This window comes from Rattus norvegicus, chromosome 17 (assembly GCF_021556685.1).
Source record: "Rattus norvegicus strain SHRSP/BbbUtx chromosome 17, alternate assembly SHRSP_T2T, whole genome shotgun sequence".
NCBI lineage: Eukaryota > Metazoa > Chordata > Mammalia > Rodentia > Muridae > Rattus > Rattus norvegicus.
In genome coordinates, this window is record NC_141550.1 from 81,893,114 (window position 1) to 81,910,112 (window position 16,999).

Sequence of the window (16,999 nt, forward strand, 5' to 3'; positions counted from 1 at the left end):
TTAACTTCCGGTTTCTGCAGGGCCAGCGGGGAGCCCAGGGCCCTTCACACACTAGGAAGAGCGCTACCACAGAGCAATAATGCTGGGTCGAAGGCAATCTTTTCAGGATCTTTGTCCAGCGAACGACCAGGCAAGGCAGGCCTAGTGTCTTCTGCTACTGCACACTAGGAAAGATTTGTGCTTCTGACACACATAGCACCTCACTGTGTGCACACGGCGCACATCTTGAGTTCTCTGGACTGTTGTGGAAGGCAGGGGCTCAGACCCTGGTGCAAGGGTGCCGATGGACGGTTTCTACCATGATCAATAAGTGGTGTGTCATCTCCTCTCTCAGCATCTATAGAATCGTGCCAGGAAAGGGTATTAGCTTCTGGGACGGCCAGACTCCTCGGCTCTCCAACAGTCACCCAGGAACACAAAGCATCCCATCCATTATGCAGGGGGGCGGGGAACAGGCTGTGTGCGGTGGAGGCGCGTGAGAGTCGGAGGAAAACATGGAGGTGAAGGCTCCATGCTCCAAGCCATGTCCTTTCTCTGATAGGTGTTCAGGTTTTCCCTAAGCCTGGTTGGTAATGGCCAAGCTGGGTCTTCCACCGCTGCCTCTGCTCAGGCCACACTCGCTCCCTCCCACCGGCCGGAAGTTCTGTTTCACTGGCTTAACATGTTCTAGGACGTTCCGCCGAGGTCCACCCTTTCCCACGGGATGTCAGGAAGAAGTAGGACCAGAGGCGTGTCCTCCCTACGCCTTGCTGAGTATTTCATGTTTAAGGCACCGGTCCTTTTTAGTTCTCATTGAACCGTGAGCTGTGGGAGCACATTTAGGTCACCCAAGAGCAGAATCCAAATGATATGCTAAGTAGGTGACCAGTTGCCATTCATTTGGCATTCAAAAACATATTCTTTTGTTTAGTCAAATACCCCTCTCGCCCGATTTTCGCATCTGTTGAAACCAAGCCTTTTTAAACAGGGCAGCACTGTAAACTATGCTCACGCCTACAAGTTACGAGGCCTCACAATGGACCCATTAACACCAATATTTACGAAGTCCAATGTGCGGTTTTCTGAGAAACTTAAAACTCCTCACATCACAACTGAAACATCCTGCTTCCTCTACAGGAGGGGGGATGATGGTGGGAATCTATTACAAACAGCAAAGTATTGTTTCCGATTAATTTTCTGATAGTAAACACCAATGTGTAATATTTTCCACAGAGTTTAAATTCGTAGATTGGTGCCAAGTGGATTAACCTTTCACCTTCTGACCTTTAATACTCATGTCCTGGCAGCAATGTCAATAAAGTGTTTCTTAGACCCTGAACAATGAGAGCCCCACACACCCCCTCACAGCCAACTCAGTGAACAGCTCTTTTTCCAAGAGGCAATTCCGCTATAACTTGTGCTGGACTTGAAAACGGTGTTGTGAAACTTTAATTTTTTTGTCAAAACCTATTTTTCATGATGGTTCTTAGACTCTTTAACCTCCCAGAGGTAGTGGGAAAGAAAGGGCCTGTTTAGAAAGGTGTTTTGGTGCAACCCCCACTTGTGTTGTCTAGAAATCAGCAATGCAGTTCACAGATCAGCAGTGGCAGCTCGATCCACTCGCAAACACTTCAGAGATACACCAGCAGCCCAGTGTAGTAGAGTCAGGACAGCAAACAGGCATCAGCAGCAGTGACACTACCTAGCAGAGACAGCCAGGCTTCAGTCTCAAGTCAGCAAGAGGAACCCGAGGGACTCCAGGAGAAGTTCTCTGCTGTTCCTCTCTCAGAGAACTAAAGATCAGCAAAGATGTGAGACCAACAAGCATTGCACAGCGAACTGTACCAGCAAGCCACGCTCAGCCTCCATCACTGACGGTCAAGTTCTATTTATATGCTCTGAACATCACGTGTCCTCCACGTGTCTCAGCTGACATCACTCTGCCAATCAGCCCAAATCCACAGAAGCGGTAACAAGCTGCAGCACAGAGGTTTTGGGGGCCATGTTTCTCTCTGTGTGGTCCCGACAAACGCAGCTCAACTACTCAATGTAAGACAGACAATACATGGGTTTGCAAAGAATCTGTCATCACGTGTCCTTTCACATGCTTGCTTTAGCAGAACATCCTCTCTCCTGTGTCTGCTTCAGTGAAACGTTCCTCCGAGAGTCTGCCTTAGTCTTTCACCTGTGTCCACTTCAGCTAAATGTTCCTTCATGTGTTTGCCCCAGCAAAACACCATCCAACGGACTTTCCAAAGAACCTTTGGGTTTCCACTCCAGTGCTGTTTTAGTTTTCCTTCACAAAGGCATTGTTAAGCATTGCCCATCACAGAAATGGGTTAGATATTTAATATTTGTTTCGCTCAGTCCAGGAACTGAGGAAAAGTTAGGAAAGCTTCTGGGCCAAAGTTTTATGTCCCTGAGAGAGGCCATTAGCCAAAAGCATTTCGACTGTGGAAGCAGGCAGAGAAGTCCACATGTGAAAGAGATTAAAGCAAGTTTTGGAATCTGGCTGCAAAGCCAACCGTATTGAGCAGGAGCCACATTGGGGCAGTCATCCAGTGTCCTCGCTGAGGGTCTGCTCCTGGGGTAGACAGCGTACCTTCCCGCTGGAACACGGGCCTAAGAACTTGGGAATTGTGGTGGAGCTGTGAGGAGTGTCTGAGTTTTATCCTTGCAGAGGGCTCTTAGCTGTGAGATCATTTTTAACCCTTTGTTGCACGGAGAGCTTGTAATCAACATGGTACCACAGGGTATGTAGGTACATGGATGTGGCTTCGTGTTCTGCCTCTTGGATGCTTTGACATCTTGGAGCTTAGGTGACCATTCCAGGGGTCTGGAGACCACTGTTCTCCAGAATAGCTATCTCCTATTCTTGGTATAATAAATTACCAATTCTTGTATATTTTTGTAAGCAACTGGCCAATCCAGAGCCTACACCCCTAATCACATCCTACGGTGATTTTATGCTCCAGGCTATCATGGCTTTGCCCTCATCCCAGGGCCAGAAACTGGGAAAATGAGGGTGGCTTCCAAACTCTAGAACAGGCTTAAAATATTCAAATTAGCCAATCCGAAATGGTTGACTTGACTGCTTGACTGATCCTTACCACTCCTCATTATACACAGACTCTACTCTCTCTCTCTCTCTCTCCCTCCCTCTCTCTCTCTCTCTCTCTCACACACACACACACACACACATTCCTCCCTCTCACATACACACACTCCCCCTCCTCTCTTTTGCACACACTCCTCCCCCTCTCTCTCACAAACACACACACTCCCCCCTCTCTCACACACACACCTCTCTCACACACAATCCTCTCTCTCTCTCTCTCTCTCTCTCACACACACACACACACACACAGACAGACACACACACACAAACACACACAAACACGCACAGCTCTTTCTGCGCTTTCCTCACTCATCTGCTGCTCATGGGCTGAGCCTTGCTGCTGAAGCCTCCTTAGTGGTCTCCTTGCACTCAGGGACCATAACAGTGTCCGGCGACAACCGTCTCTTGATCTGCAAGCTGCTTCCTATGTGAGTAATAATAAAACCTCTATTTAAAAACTAGGTGAACTGAGCTTCCCCTGGTTGAGGCTACATTGTGTACAGAGTTTTGGTAGAGAACTAGTTATGTTCACGCTTGTTATGAACTTCCTTTAATTATCCCCAGGGAAGGCCAGACAGGATGGGCATGAGCTCAGAAAGGAGGATCAAATGCAGGGTGACACCCAGGTACAGATGGTGACTATAGGTCAGGGATGGTGCCCCTAGCTTGGAGGTACACAGAAGGAAGAACTTGACCAAGGAGATTTTAAGATCTACATTGTTTTGTTTTTGTTGTGGTGGGGATCGAGCCCAGGGTCTTGAGCAAGCTAGGCAAGTACCACACTGACTGTGTCCCCCAGCCCAAGTTACTGATTCAGTGCAGATGACTCACTGAGACTCAGATGACAATAGTATTATTGGTTCTCCACTGAAAACGTTACCTTTAAACTATTAGAATTAGGCAGTGGAAAAAACATTAAAATCACCCTGTCATCCACACAGGCCAACTTAGCATAATTTATTTTGCTTTCTTAGGACTAGATGTTCTCTTCACGTTGGCTGGCAAGAGTATGAGACTCAGGGTAAAGACCCCCGAGAGGAACCCAAAATCTATAAATGGTGGTGGTTCTGAAAGGTGCATCTTAAAAGAATCTGAGGGGTGAGATGGCCCAGTGGGCGGTGCACTTGTCATGTAAGTATGAGGATATGAGTTCGAATCCCCAAGGCTCACTTAAAAGTTGGGTGTGGTAGCACACTATCTGTCATTACCGCACTCCTAGGAAGAGATGGGGACAGGAACATCTCTGGAATCTCTCGGTCCAACTGGGCCATACACAGCCAATAACAAAGAGATTCTACCTCAGGCAAGATAAAAAGTGAAGATGAATAACTGAGATTGCCCTCTGATCTACACAGGCATGCCTTGGCACAACCACACAGGCATTCACACACACATACACACACACACGCACATACACGCACATGCACACACATACGCACACACATGCACACACATGTACACATGCACACACATGCACACACACACACACACACACACCACATCCCAACACATATATGAACAGCTACAAATTATATTTACCCTGCATATGTAAGGGCCCAGGTCCATTTCCTAGCATCATTAAAAGCCAACCTAAAACAATGACGACCGGTACTCAGAGAACTGGTGCTTACTTCTGGCTTTCTCTCTTCTGCTCCATTAGGTCATAGCCCCCCTTCCCAAAGGAGCCGAATGTAGTTCACATCCATCACGGTTAATACCCCTGCCAGGTCAGGCTTCAGAGAACCAGACTTTGTCTCACATCACCACAAAGCCCTTTCAAGAACATGTGGCAACTGACCTGAACCTTGGGAGGATCCCCAGGGGTCTGGGTGGTTACGACTCGTGGGTGTACAAATTAGCTTGGATCCAGCACACGGTCAAGAGTGCTCTGCACTGGGTGACCTCATCTCTTGCTTCCACGTGCTCTCCCAGAGTATAAGGGAGATACCCTCAAGGGAGCAGATACTTTGACTTGTTTCTTCCACACCAACCCTACAACCCTTCACTTGTTTGTGTGGTGCCGTTGGATGTCATACACATGGCCATACGGAGGCTGGACCCATGACTTCAGTGTATTGCAAATAGGCTTCTAACAAGTTAAGCTAGTGGCCCATACAGGATTAAATAAGTAGAGCTTTCATCTTAAGGGACTTGAGGAAGACTATATTTACTCCCACGAAGGCATGATTACTCTTCTAATAATGGTTGTTTCCTTTCTGGGCATCCAACAATTGAGTAGTACTTATTCGTAGCACACACAATGTGGGGGCATGGAGGTGTTCACTTTGTGTGTGTGTCAAGGGTCTGAGGACATCCTCCAGGCTGCTTTTGGGGGGGGGGTCTGCTGTGACTCTTGTCACTACACTGCATGCTCCAGGAGAGGTGGCCAGGGCTTCTCCACTCTCTCACCAGAGTGAGAATCTCAGCAGTGCTGGCATTGCAGTCATTGCTGTCACGACTCATTGTTCATGTGGGTTCTGGAGACGGAGCTCACAGGGCGGGATGGTTCTCACCTTCTACCTTATGGGATCCGGAGACCAAATTCAGGCCCTGGTGCCTTTACCCACAGAGACATTTCACTGGGCTGGCTTTTAATAATTAACAAATATTTCACATTCCTGTCATCCTCGCACTATCCACACACCAATCTTGTAAAACTAGTCACTGTCACATACAAAGTCCGTGTGGAACATGTCACACGCCACCTCCCATTCCACACACTAGGGATGTGCACAGCCTAGGATACCAGAAAGCAATGACCTCATTACGAAAATTAGTAAGTGTGAGGGCAAGGAGTTCTCCAGAGGAAGCTTTGTGTGGTGGCTTGAATATGTTTGGTCCAGGGAGTGACACTATTAGGAGGTGTGGCCTTGTTGGAGTAGGTGTGGCCTTGTTGGAGTAGGTGTGGCTTTGTTGGAGTGGGTGTGGCCTTGTTGGAGTGGGTGTGGCCTTGTTGGAGTGGGTGTGGCCTTGTTGGAGTGGGTGTGGCCTTGTTGGAGTGGGTGTGGCCTTGTTGGAGTGGGTGTGGCCTTGTTGGAGGAAGTGTGTCACTGTGGAGGGTGGGCTTTGAGAGCCGCTCCTCCTGGCTGTCTGGAAGACAGTAGTCGATTCTCCTATAGGCCTTTCCATGAAGATGCAGAAGTCTCAGCTCCTTCTCCAGCAACATGGCTGCCTGGACACTGCCATGCTTCTCATTGTGATGATAATGGACTGAGCCTCTGAACTACAAGTCAGCCCCAATGAAATGCTGTCCTTTATAAGAGTTGCCTTGGTCACGGTGTCTCTTCACAGCAGTGGAAAACCCCGAGACACTTTGTTAACAGGCAAACATCTGCTAACGCTTTTAAAAGTAGAATGTGTCTGAAGACGTGGAGCAGCTCAGAATGTTATCTGGACAGCTCTATTTCAGTCAGTATGTCCATAAATAACCGCTAGTATTTCAATGTTAGATAAAAATGCGTCCAACTACTGAGGGATTAGCTATCCCTTCGTGAAAACCTGGTTCCATCCTGTAATTTGAATATTTAGTTAACATTCAGTTTTCTGAATATTGCTTGTTTCTTATTTTTTTATGAGTGAACAAAAAAGGAATGGCCATAAATAACTTAAAATGCAGTAAAATGCAGATCGGAAGCAAGCAGAAGCCCAGCCGTTCTTACTTTGTAATATACAGTGAGTGACATGAACACTGGTTCCAACTGACCATTAAAGGACACCTCAGCTGACCAGAGCTGTCACCATTTTGACTGAGATGTCACCAGGGGTTTTCCTTTTCTCCAGGTGTGTGTTGGGTGTATGCACGTTTTGCAGTGTCATGTGCAGGGGTGTGTGCGGGAAAAGGTGAGTGGAGGCTTTAGGTTGATGCCATGAATCAGGCTTGATTACCTTCCTCCATAGTCACTGATGAAGGGTCTTTCCATCAAACACACATCGCAGACATGGCCAGTCTTGCTAGCCAGCTTGCCCTTAGGATGCTCTGCCTCTGCCTTCTAACGGAGAGTTGCTGTGGACCGCCATGCCCACATGGTACTTCACATTTTGTGTGAGTTCTGGGGCTTGAATCCCAGCCCTCACATTTGTGTGGCAAGGACTCAATCTCTGAGCTGTCTCTGTGGTTCAGTTTTTCCAAGTTTAACTCAGTGTTAAGTGAATCCAAAAGACAGTGAAAATGTGGCAGCCAAGAATCTGTGATGTTTACCTTCTCCAGGCCTGCTTTATGCCTTATTGTCTGCATGTGGAAACAAATATTCAGTAAAAACACAGGCCAAGCACTGTAAATAGCCAACAGAAGGAACGTCAGCACCACTGAATTATTTCCAACGGGGGCCAGAGAGATGGCTCAGAGGTTAAGAGCCGGGGCTGCTCTTCTCAAGACCCGCACTTATTTCTTACCATCATGTGGTGGCTCACAACCATGTGTAACCCTGATTCCAGGGGATCAGGGGCTCTCTTTTGGTCTCACTGGAGAGAGCACACACGGTGCACAGACATACATGCAAGTGAGAACACCAACACACATAAAGAAATACTTTTTACTTAGTCAGATGGTTCTCCTATGAAGAGAAAAGAACATAGAAGATAAGTTTAATTTTTAAGCCTTAATCTCTAACATTTATAGCTTTCTATATCACAGATCTAGACCAGCCTGGCAGTAAAACAGAACCGGACTTAGCTAGCCAATGGTGCTGAATAGCTAAGATTGCTTGCTGGCTTTGAAAGACCAAATATGTAAAAGAATGGCCAGTTTCCAGTCTCTGTGGAGCTATCCGTGTGGGGGTGGGCTGAGGGAACACATTTGCTGAAAAAAGATGGAAAAGAAAGTCGATTGAAACAGTAACAGCAACACGCACGTCATCACCCGGCTTCTCTTATTGGCTCTTAACAGTAATCTCATGACAGAGCAAGCCATGGTCTTGGTTTACAGGAAATGGAGAGGTGACTAAAAATGCTCGAACAATGGCAAGGCTGAGGAGCCAACTGGCTTGGTCATATGACGCACTTGAGTCTTCAGTGGTGAATGTTCTAGCCTGGGCTAGCTCTGCTGGGCGGCGGCGGCGGCGGCCGTCCCCCCCCCCCCCCCCCCCCCCGCCGCCGCCACCGCCACTGCCTCTGCCGCCTCCACCACCCCCACAGCCAGCCAATCAGGTCTCCTCTCACTTATCTCGCTTGTCCCCTCACCCAAAGCCCTTTCCCACAGGTGGGTGTCCAGACAGTCTTTCTCGAATAACTCACTAGAGTGAGTGGAACTCGGGTGCTGGGGAGGGGCAGAGTCCAGACCAGCAGGGCCGAGGGAACCAAAGGGCTCCAAGGTGAACTTGTATTGTGCTTTTAATGCAGCCCGAGCTTTTAACACTGTCTGCCCAGAGGCCGCTCCCTGGTCCCTTAAACGACACAAGATGCAGATTCCACCTTCCTTTAAAAATACTGGCTACTAACTGAATACTTGTAGCGTTCAGAGAGGCTGAAAGGAAATTTTCACTTCTGCATGGTTACAAGCCGGAGTCGGAAAGCATTCAGGCCTTCTGTCAGCATAAGTGTACTCCCAATCCGACGCAGCGAATTTTCCGTTTGCGTCTAACACTTCAGTGAATTGTCGTGGAGGGAGAAGATAGGGGATATGATAAATCCATATTCCCCCTTAACAGTTTCCAACCCACTTTCTGGGGAAGTGGGACATAGCCTTGAAAGATTCCAGTCCGCATGAAAGCAAGTTTTGCCCTCCCTATACGATGCTTTTGTTTCCTCCTTTAAATACCTGGATCTCTTCCCTGTCCTTAAACATGGGGGGTGGGGATGGGGGTTCAGGCCTGTCTATGCTGCCTCCTAGGTTAGGTCAACTCGATCAAGGTGCTAATTTCTTGCTCTACACTAAGTACAGGGGAGAGAGGACAGTTGCCAGCTCTTAGTATTTGAAGGAAGGAGGTTCCATGTCCTTCCCTAGATATTCTTTTCCTACCCTCCCTTCCCCAGTGAAACAGGTATAGTTTTGTAACAGTCAATACAAGGAAAAGGGTGTGTAGGATCTGGCTTAGCTGGTGAAGCGCTTGCTGTACCAACAGGAAAACCTGAGTTAACGTCTTACCTCCTCACACAGTAGCCAGGTAAGGTAATCCTGGCACAGGTGAGGTAGGAACATGGAGATCCCTGGGGCTTATGGACTCGAATCAGTGAGTTCCAGGTAAACAAGAAACCCTGTCTCAAAAAAAAAATGAGCTGGACACTGAATAAAAAGACGTCCGCTATTGTCTTCTACCTCTGTGTGTGCACATGCGCCTGCACACATGGGTAACCACGCGGGCGTGAACACGTACAAGCGCAGAAGGAGAACTGGGGTCTAGACAGGAGCTAGACGAAGGATGAGGGGATTTCACAGTGAGGGGTGTGCTGTTTTTACACAGCGTTTAAGTGGCTGCCCAGAGCATAACCCTGCTATGAGGAGGGGGAAAGTTCAGCAGACACTGGATAAATGTAATATATTTTCCAGCATAACCAAGTGCCTCTCCCTCAAGCCCCAGTCACCGCCTTCAAGTCTGACCCGGTTAGAGCATCATCAGAAACGAAGATAAATAGAAAAGCTGGCTTGAACACTTTGTAAACAAATAGGCAAGGTAAGAAATGGAGGTGACGACCAATCTGATATGTCGCCCTATAGCCAACCCTCACTGGCACGTCTGCTGCTCGTGGCATTAGTTCCAGAATATCTATATCTCTCTATATGTTTTCATTATAATGGAATAGAATAGAATAGAATAGAATAGAATAGAATAGAATAGAATAGAATAGAATAGAATAGAATAGAATAGGACTACTGCCTCCGTGCCCGTTCTTTAAGGTAAATTTGAGAGTTTACCCCTGAGATGGGAATTGGGCTGTTCATGGTTGCTGAGGGAGGGGTGTAGCCAGTGTGAAGATGCTCACACTCCCGTGTGTAAATGGCTGTGTTCACAGGAGCAACCCCGATTAAACTCAGTCATAAACAAAGGTAAACGATGGTAAAAATGCATATGTGGAGCTTGGCTCTGTGGCTTAGGATGCTACCTCATTGGTCCTGCCACATCTTGGGCTTATGCTGTCCAGATTAGGGTTCAGAGAAGTGCCTGTCTATACACTGGATGATGATGGGGGGGGTGTGGAGGTGGTGGTGGTGGTGATGGTGGAGGAGGTGGTGGTGGTGGTGGTGGAGGTTGTAGGAGGTGGTGGTTTGGCACCAGAATGTAGAGCAACTACTGGACTGAGTCTGGCCCTTTCTCGATTTTTACTCTGAGTTGATTTCCACCCTGGCCTGAGCTCAGCATCTCCCTGCCCGCTGGGAACAGAAGGCAGGTCCAGAAACCAGCTCCAGGAATCCCAGGTTCCACCAACTCTTGAATGGAGCCATTCCTCCTCCCTGGATACTCATTTAGCCTTCCCTCCTGGCCAGCAGGAGTGTTTCTTCCATACTCGCTGCCAGAAAGAGGTCTTCTCTCTCTCTCTCCCTGTACTAGGAGCCAACATTGGAGGAAGGCGCTTGGAGACTCCTTGGTCACCTCTGGAGGGAGCATCCCAGCACGGATGACCAAAATGCCCTAGTGTCTGCCACACACTTCCCTGCTTGGGCGGCTGTCCTATGACTGAACAGCTCTGGGTAACTGAAAACCCTTCCTTTCCTTGCCCTGCATTTTCCTTCTGTGATCAGTATTCCTCCTTGCCTGCCTTTTTCCCCAGTCACCCCCTCCAACTCTGACTCCAAGAGTACAAGATTAACATTCACCTTCCCCGCTGATGAAGCAGATGAGCAAGCATTCCTGAGCCTACCTAAGCCACCGATGCCTCCAAATCCATGACTCCAGCTTTCTCACCATAACGGGGTAAGATGGCCGTGAACATGCAGGGGACGTGGGGATTTTTGACTTTTCCTGATTTTACAGATTTCCCAAGCCTTTTATAACAGAGCACAGTCAGGCTCAAAGGGAAGTGAAAAGTGCCTATGTAAACATTCCCTAGGTGAAAATAAACACGGGTCTCTGTAGTAGATAAACCCACTCACTATTCATGCTATAAAGCATGTTCGTAGAAGTCATATCATAATTTGTAGATGTGATCAGGCTGAAGCAGACTTCTGTGTTCCTTAACAAGAGTGGCTTTTTTTTTTTTAAATCTATGTTCATGCTCTGAGCAGGCAGGAATTTCTCTTGCACTAGTTCAGGCCCCAGATTTCAACACGGTATATGGAATCCGGGGCTCCCTTCCTTCCACGTTTCCTGAAGGCTTCTCCGGACCCTGGTAGATATTTCTTACGAACAAACCCAGAGAAGCCATTTTCCACTGCTCACAAATGATGCTGTGGAGGGGTGACATGCTGGGAAGTCTGGCTGTGCGCTTTGCAATGGGGCAGGCGATCCATGACTGTGCAACTGTGTGGCTGGGATAGGGTTTGAAACAGGAATCCACACGCAATATAATAAAAAAAACAAACACAAAACAAACAAAACCCAGAGGCCTGAATGCTTGGCATTGCCATCACCATGAATCTTGCTACTGCCAGACAGAGAAAAGGGAAGGAAGGAAGGAAGGAAGGAAGGAAGGAAGGGAGGGAGGGAGGGAGGGAGGGAGGGAGGGAAGGAAGGAAGGAAGGAAGGAAGGAAGGAAGGAAGGAAGGAAGGAAGGAAAGAAAGGAAGGGACACTAACGTAACTTTGGAAAATGATACAAATGCCCTTCTGGTGGTTAACACAGTTTTACAACTGGTCAAAGTATAGGAAAAAATGTCTGAAGTGCTCACCCCTAAATAGCACATCTATACCCCAACTTCCTTGCGGAAGAGGGGGAGTCCGTGCAAGCATAAGAACTGGTTACTGGTTTTGATCGTCAGTACCCACAGTAATGCCAGAAGTGGTACTCATTTATAGCCCAGAGCCAAGGACAAAATGAGATGGGAGAAAGTAGATCCCTGAAGCTTGCTGTCAGTCAGTCTGGGAGCTAGGAGTCAGAGGAGAGACTGACAGTACAGTCTAGTCAAATTGGTAAACTCCAGGCTGGGTGAGAGACCTTGTGAACAGAGACTGAGGAAGACACCTGATGTTAACATCTGGCCTCCAGTCCCCTCACCCCTGCCACATGTACACAGATGTACACAAACACCTCCAATATCATGTATACAAACACCACACACACACCCCTCAACCTAACTTGCAGATATGACGTCAGACCCCTAGTGTGGATCTGTAGTTCTTAGTTTTATTGGTATATAGTCAGTGAGCATCTCTGACCAAGTACATAAAGGTTTACCTGACTTAGTCGCAGATGGTTCTTGGTTTAATAAAAGACTAGATCCTCTGTAAGGATCAGACCTTAAGGCTACCACTGGAATGCAATCTGTCAGTGCAGGAAAGGAAGTACCTGGCTTCCTCCACTACCAGGTCATTGACTCTCATGCACACGTGTATCCTTCCTTAGGGCAATGAAGGCTTTTTTCATTCGTGCTATTGTGAGGGGAGACTGACACATTGTGTCTGGCTTCTGTTAGTGTTAGCCTTAGATGCTGACTCAGTGAGAGAAGGCACACTTCCTCCACCCAGCCACATTCCTCCACAACTCTGTGAGAGGGAAGACCTAGGCGGAAGCTCAGAGAAAGATATTCCCAGTGGAGGAGGAGAATCTCTGTGAGATACAACATTTCACCCAATGAGTATAAGTCAAATCCCTGAAGATACACTATGTTGACGGAACTGTGGCAAGATGTCAACAACTGTTACACCTGGTGGAAATACAAATTAGAATAAGTCTTTTGGAGAGCAACAGAGTGAAACACACTATCAAATTTAGAAATGCACTTATTCTTTGACAAAGGGTTTAAGATTTATTCTACATATAGGCCCACACATTCAAAGTCCTGATCCCCCTCCCTGCAGGGCCCTGAATGAGACCAGAGGGATGGAGGGACTAAACAGTGAGCTGTCATTTAAGCTGGTGACCGCTCCTGTACAGTAGATGTTACATTAAGTTGTCCAAACAGGTGTGGAGGACATTGGAGTAAAATTTCAAGGTGGTGACAGTTGCCTGGGGGGAAAAGCACAGACCTTTGCCTGTTGAGGAGAAAGGAAGCTTGAGAGGAAGCCAGACAAATGAGAGAGCAGAAAAGCGGAGAGGAAAGTTTGCAGTCCACAAACAATACCTTAATAAAAGGATGTCAGGAAAAAAAAGAACATGTAATCTTTTTGTTGTTGTTGTTGTTTTGTTTGTTTGTTTGTTTGTTTGTTTTAGACTAAATACTTCTCTACCTGTATTCCCTTTAGTTAGTTACAGAAGGATTGAGAACACCAGGTAGAGAATCCTTATGTAATATAAAATATAAAGGTTAGATTAACCATTATTGACCATATAATACCACGAACATAATACTCTTCTAGATTTTCTAAATAATTAACCTAATCCCATATGGGAGATAGAGGGAAATGTATCGGTGGAACCACGGAAGAGCCTAGTTAATTCAGACAACTTTCACTCTGTCCAGTAGATCAAGACTGGCTAGAATATTGGAGGCACTGTGAAAGGAACAGATGTCATTGACCTTGATGCCCAGCTCATTCGCACAGGGTTACTTTAAATTTGACTGTTTTGTGTCTGAGTCAAGAAAATCCCCCCATGTAAAAGAATCCCCTTTATGTTCAAGTTTGTTACTTGGGAAAAGAATCAAGACGATATCTATTCTTTGAAACATGTCAAGTACAACTATTTAAAGCTTCTAGTGTGGGGGGCTGGAGAGACAGCTCCCCCGTTAAGTGCACTTGCTGCTCTTCCAGAGGATCTGGGTTTGACTCCTAGCACCCAGCCGGTGGCTCACAACAGTAGTCCCAGGGGATCTGCTGCCTTCTTTCAGCAACGGCAGGCGATGCCCACCTGTGATCCCTGAACATACAAGCAAATGCCCATACATGTAAAATACGGCAATAAAAAGTGTAAAAATCTTTTAATAGGAAATGAGGCAGCTCACGCTCAGAAAGACAGTTTGGTTGGTAAACTACTTGGCCTCGCAAACATGATGTTTGTGTTTTACTCCCGGAATTCCTGCAAATCAATTGTGTATCAAGTCAAAAAGGAGCACCACATTGGAAGTATTTCACAGCATTACAAATTCCCAAAGCTGCCTTGGCCCAACCCATCTATAAGATGCAGGGTCCAGGACAGAAATTCACCCTGGAGTTCTTTCCTTATGCCTTTCCTTACGCCTTTCCTTACATCCAGCACTGTTTCCTATGTGTTGCAGTTGTCATCTCGCTGGGAGATAAATGCTAGACACTGTTGCTGACTTTGGGCCAGAACCGATATATGCAACGACGTGACACAGCACAAAATTCTGCAGGAAATAAAATTCCAATGGCTGTAATTCCTCCCACACAAGACTAACTGTGTCATGTGATGCTCTGTGGTAACCTCATGCCTGACACAGGCATGGGTCATTACAGCATTTAAAACCTTTGCAGAGATTAGAAGGCTGAAAAAAAAAAAAAAGAAGCCAGCACTGGGGGGTGGGGGGAGGTTGAAAGCAGCTTTCTGAAATTGTTCTAATGCACAAATAATGCCTTGCTTTCTTTGACAGCTGTTCAGTAACTGAATACAGCTGGAGGCAGAGTTGGCCGCCAAGGGACTCCCATTGGACTCAATACCAGGCTTTCTTTTCCAGAACGCTCTCCAGGATTCAGACCAGTCCTATTTATCTTAAACGCATTTTAAAAGGTGGTTTTATTTCGATTCGTTTCCCTCACACTCTATCCATGTTAGATTCAGTCTGTGGAAGTCTGTGGAGCTGAAGGAAAGAGCTTAACTCTTCAACTAGCTGGTTATAGGCAGAGATGTGGTCAACTGGCTTTCATCAAGACATGAGAAGACATTACAGGCACTCAAACACATGGATCCCCAGTTGGTACTGCTGGTCAGTCTCCCCCAAACCATTTGACAGTAACTGTTCATGTCCCATTAGCATGTCCCATGTAAGAAAAATGGCTGCACATGGCAAGGAAGACGGCTACCACCTGACCTCTCTGAGAGGTAAACTCGCGTCAGTGTCTGTCCTCAGAGAGGTTGGCCACAGGATACCTTACCTCTGTCAGTCAGCTGTCAGTGACTGGGGGGATAAAAGCGAAACATCAACATCTCCATTTGCAGGTGAAAGTTATACCCTTTCTAAGACCATAACACTGTGATCAGAGGACGAGAATGTCCTGTTGGGAAACAGATCTACCCAAGAAGCCAATTCATTACAAGAAATACACTTATATGCCATGCCATACTGAATCAAGAAAAGGACATCTCATTACAGAATTCAAAAGCATGGTGTCAGGCCAAAATAGCCCAGCGTATGTATGTTCCGGATCAGAATAGCCCAGTGAGAGGGACCATAACCCCCGTGTTATGATCATACTTAAATTAAGTGGGAAGTATGTTAGGATTCCAGTGTTATGTAGCACATAACCTACTTCCAACAATTAAAGAAAGAGAGAGAAAATGCCCACACAGCACAGTTGGGAAGAGCGCCCCCACTTTCTGTGCTAGCAAGAATACATATCGGAAATGTTCATATGGGATACAGGCTGCTTCACGACGGAGCATCAGAAATGGGAAAGGTGGCGGCCAGCCAAGTTCTGGAGAGTGCGATCATGTGGTTTTTGTTGTTGCTGTTGTCATAGTTCCCAACATGCACAGCGAGTCTAACAAACGGCTCTGAGACGGATCTGAGTTGTACGTTCACTCCAAATGTGGGATGGAGATGAACACACGCCGCACTTGACCATGGCAGCAAGGGACAGAACACAGAGCCATCTTCTTGTGTCTGGCCCCACTAAGAACTTACGTCTGCCTAGCCCAAGTCTGGTCTCCTGCTCACACCCTCAGAGTGGACTTGCCTTTCTGCAGAGATCGCTTCGTCTTTCCATCCTAGGAGGTCTGATTTTTTCCTGTGGGGAGCACAGTGATTATTTATTTTGATAGCACAAAATAATGTGAAAGTCCAAAAACCATTAGCCACATTCTTTTGGTGGCTGATCATCTCTAATAAATACTAGAACATTTCTGATGACGTTAATTCCGCTCACCCTCTGGTCTCCTACTCTTGTGGGTTGTGTCATGTACCCAGCTGGTTTTCAGTGGTGACTTTACTTAACACACATTCACCTGAGGCACGTCTAGAGGTTTCCTATCGATGCCATAGAATTCGTTTAGCCACAAACGATTATTAAAAATCCTTCGATTTGAGGGTAGGGGAGAAAGGCAAGAGTCAACTGAAAACAAGAACAACAAAAAGAACCCAGCAAACCAGTCCATTATATCCTTACTATCAGGAAAGGAGCCACAACAGAAACATCTGTTAACAATTTCTTGCATCTGACACATATATCTCACGTTTGCAGATTTGGAACAAAGTGGGGGAAAAAAGCATTCTAGTTGACAAGGCTCGAAAGAAGGTAAAGGTACGTCGTCAACATGGCAAATGGTTCCAAGATGAACAACCTGGCTGAAACATAAGGACTTGGGTGAGGGCAAGCAAGAGAAATCGAGTTAGATTTCCAGAATCCATATGAGAGTGCTGGCTCTGGTGGCATGTGCTTGCAATACCAGTGCTGAGGAGGCAGGGACAGGCAGAACCCAGAACTTGATGGTCAGTCAGCTCATACCTACTCTGTGGCCCCCAGGCCAGTGAAAGATCCTGCCTTAAAAGCTCTGGCTCCTACACACACACACACACACATACACACACACACACACACACACAGAGGATTTGATGAACTTCCTGTCCACCTTCCCCTTTTTAGCTAATGGAGTTCTATTCTGTATACAGAAGCCATTGTCCACAGCTTCCTATTGATCTTTCCAAAGAGCACAGAGAAGTCTAAAAGGTAGGGCAGCGTAGTCTGACGTAGGCGCCTTC

At 46.9% G+C, this 16,999-nt stretch overlaps 1 protein-coding gene across 5 annotated transcripts in view; it reads right to left on the reverse strand.

The window, feature by feature from the left end:
- Positions 1–16,999, reverse strand: part of Fam171a1 (family with sequence similarity 171, member A1) — a 125,312-nt gene that overhangs the window by 66,533 nt on the left and 41,780 nt on the right.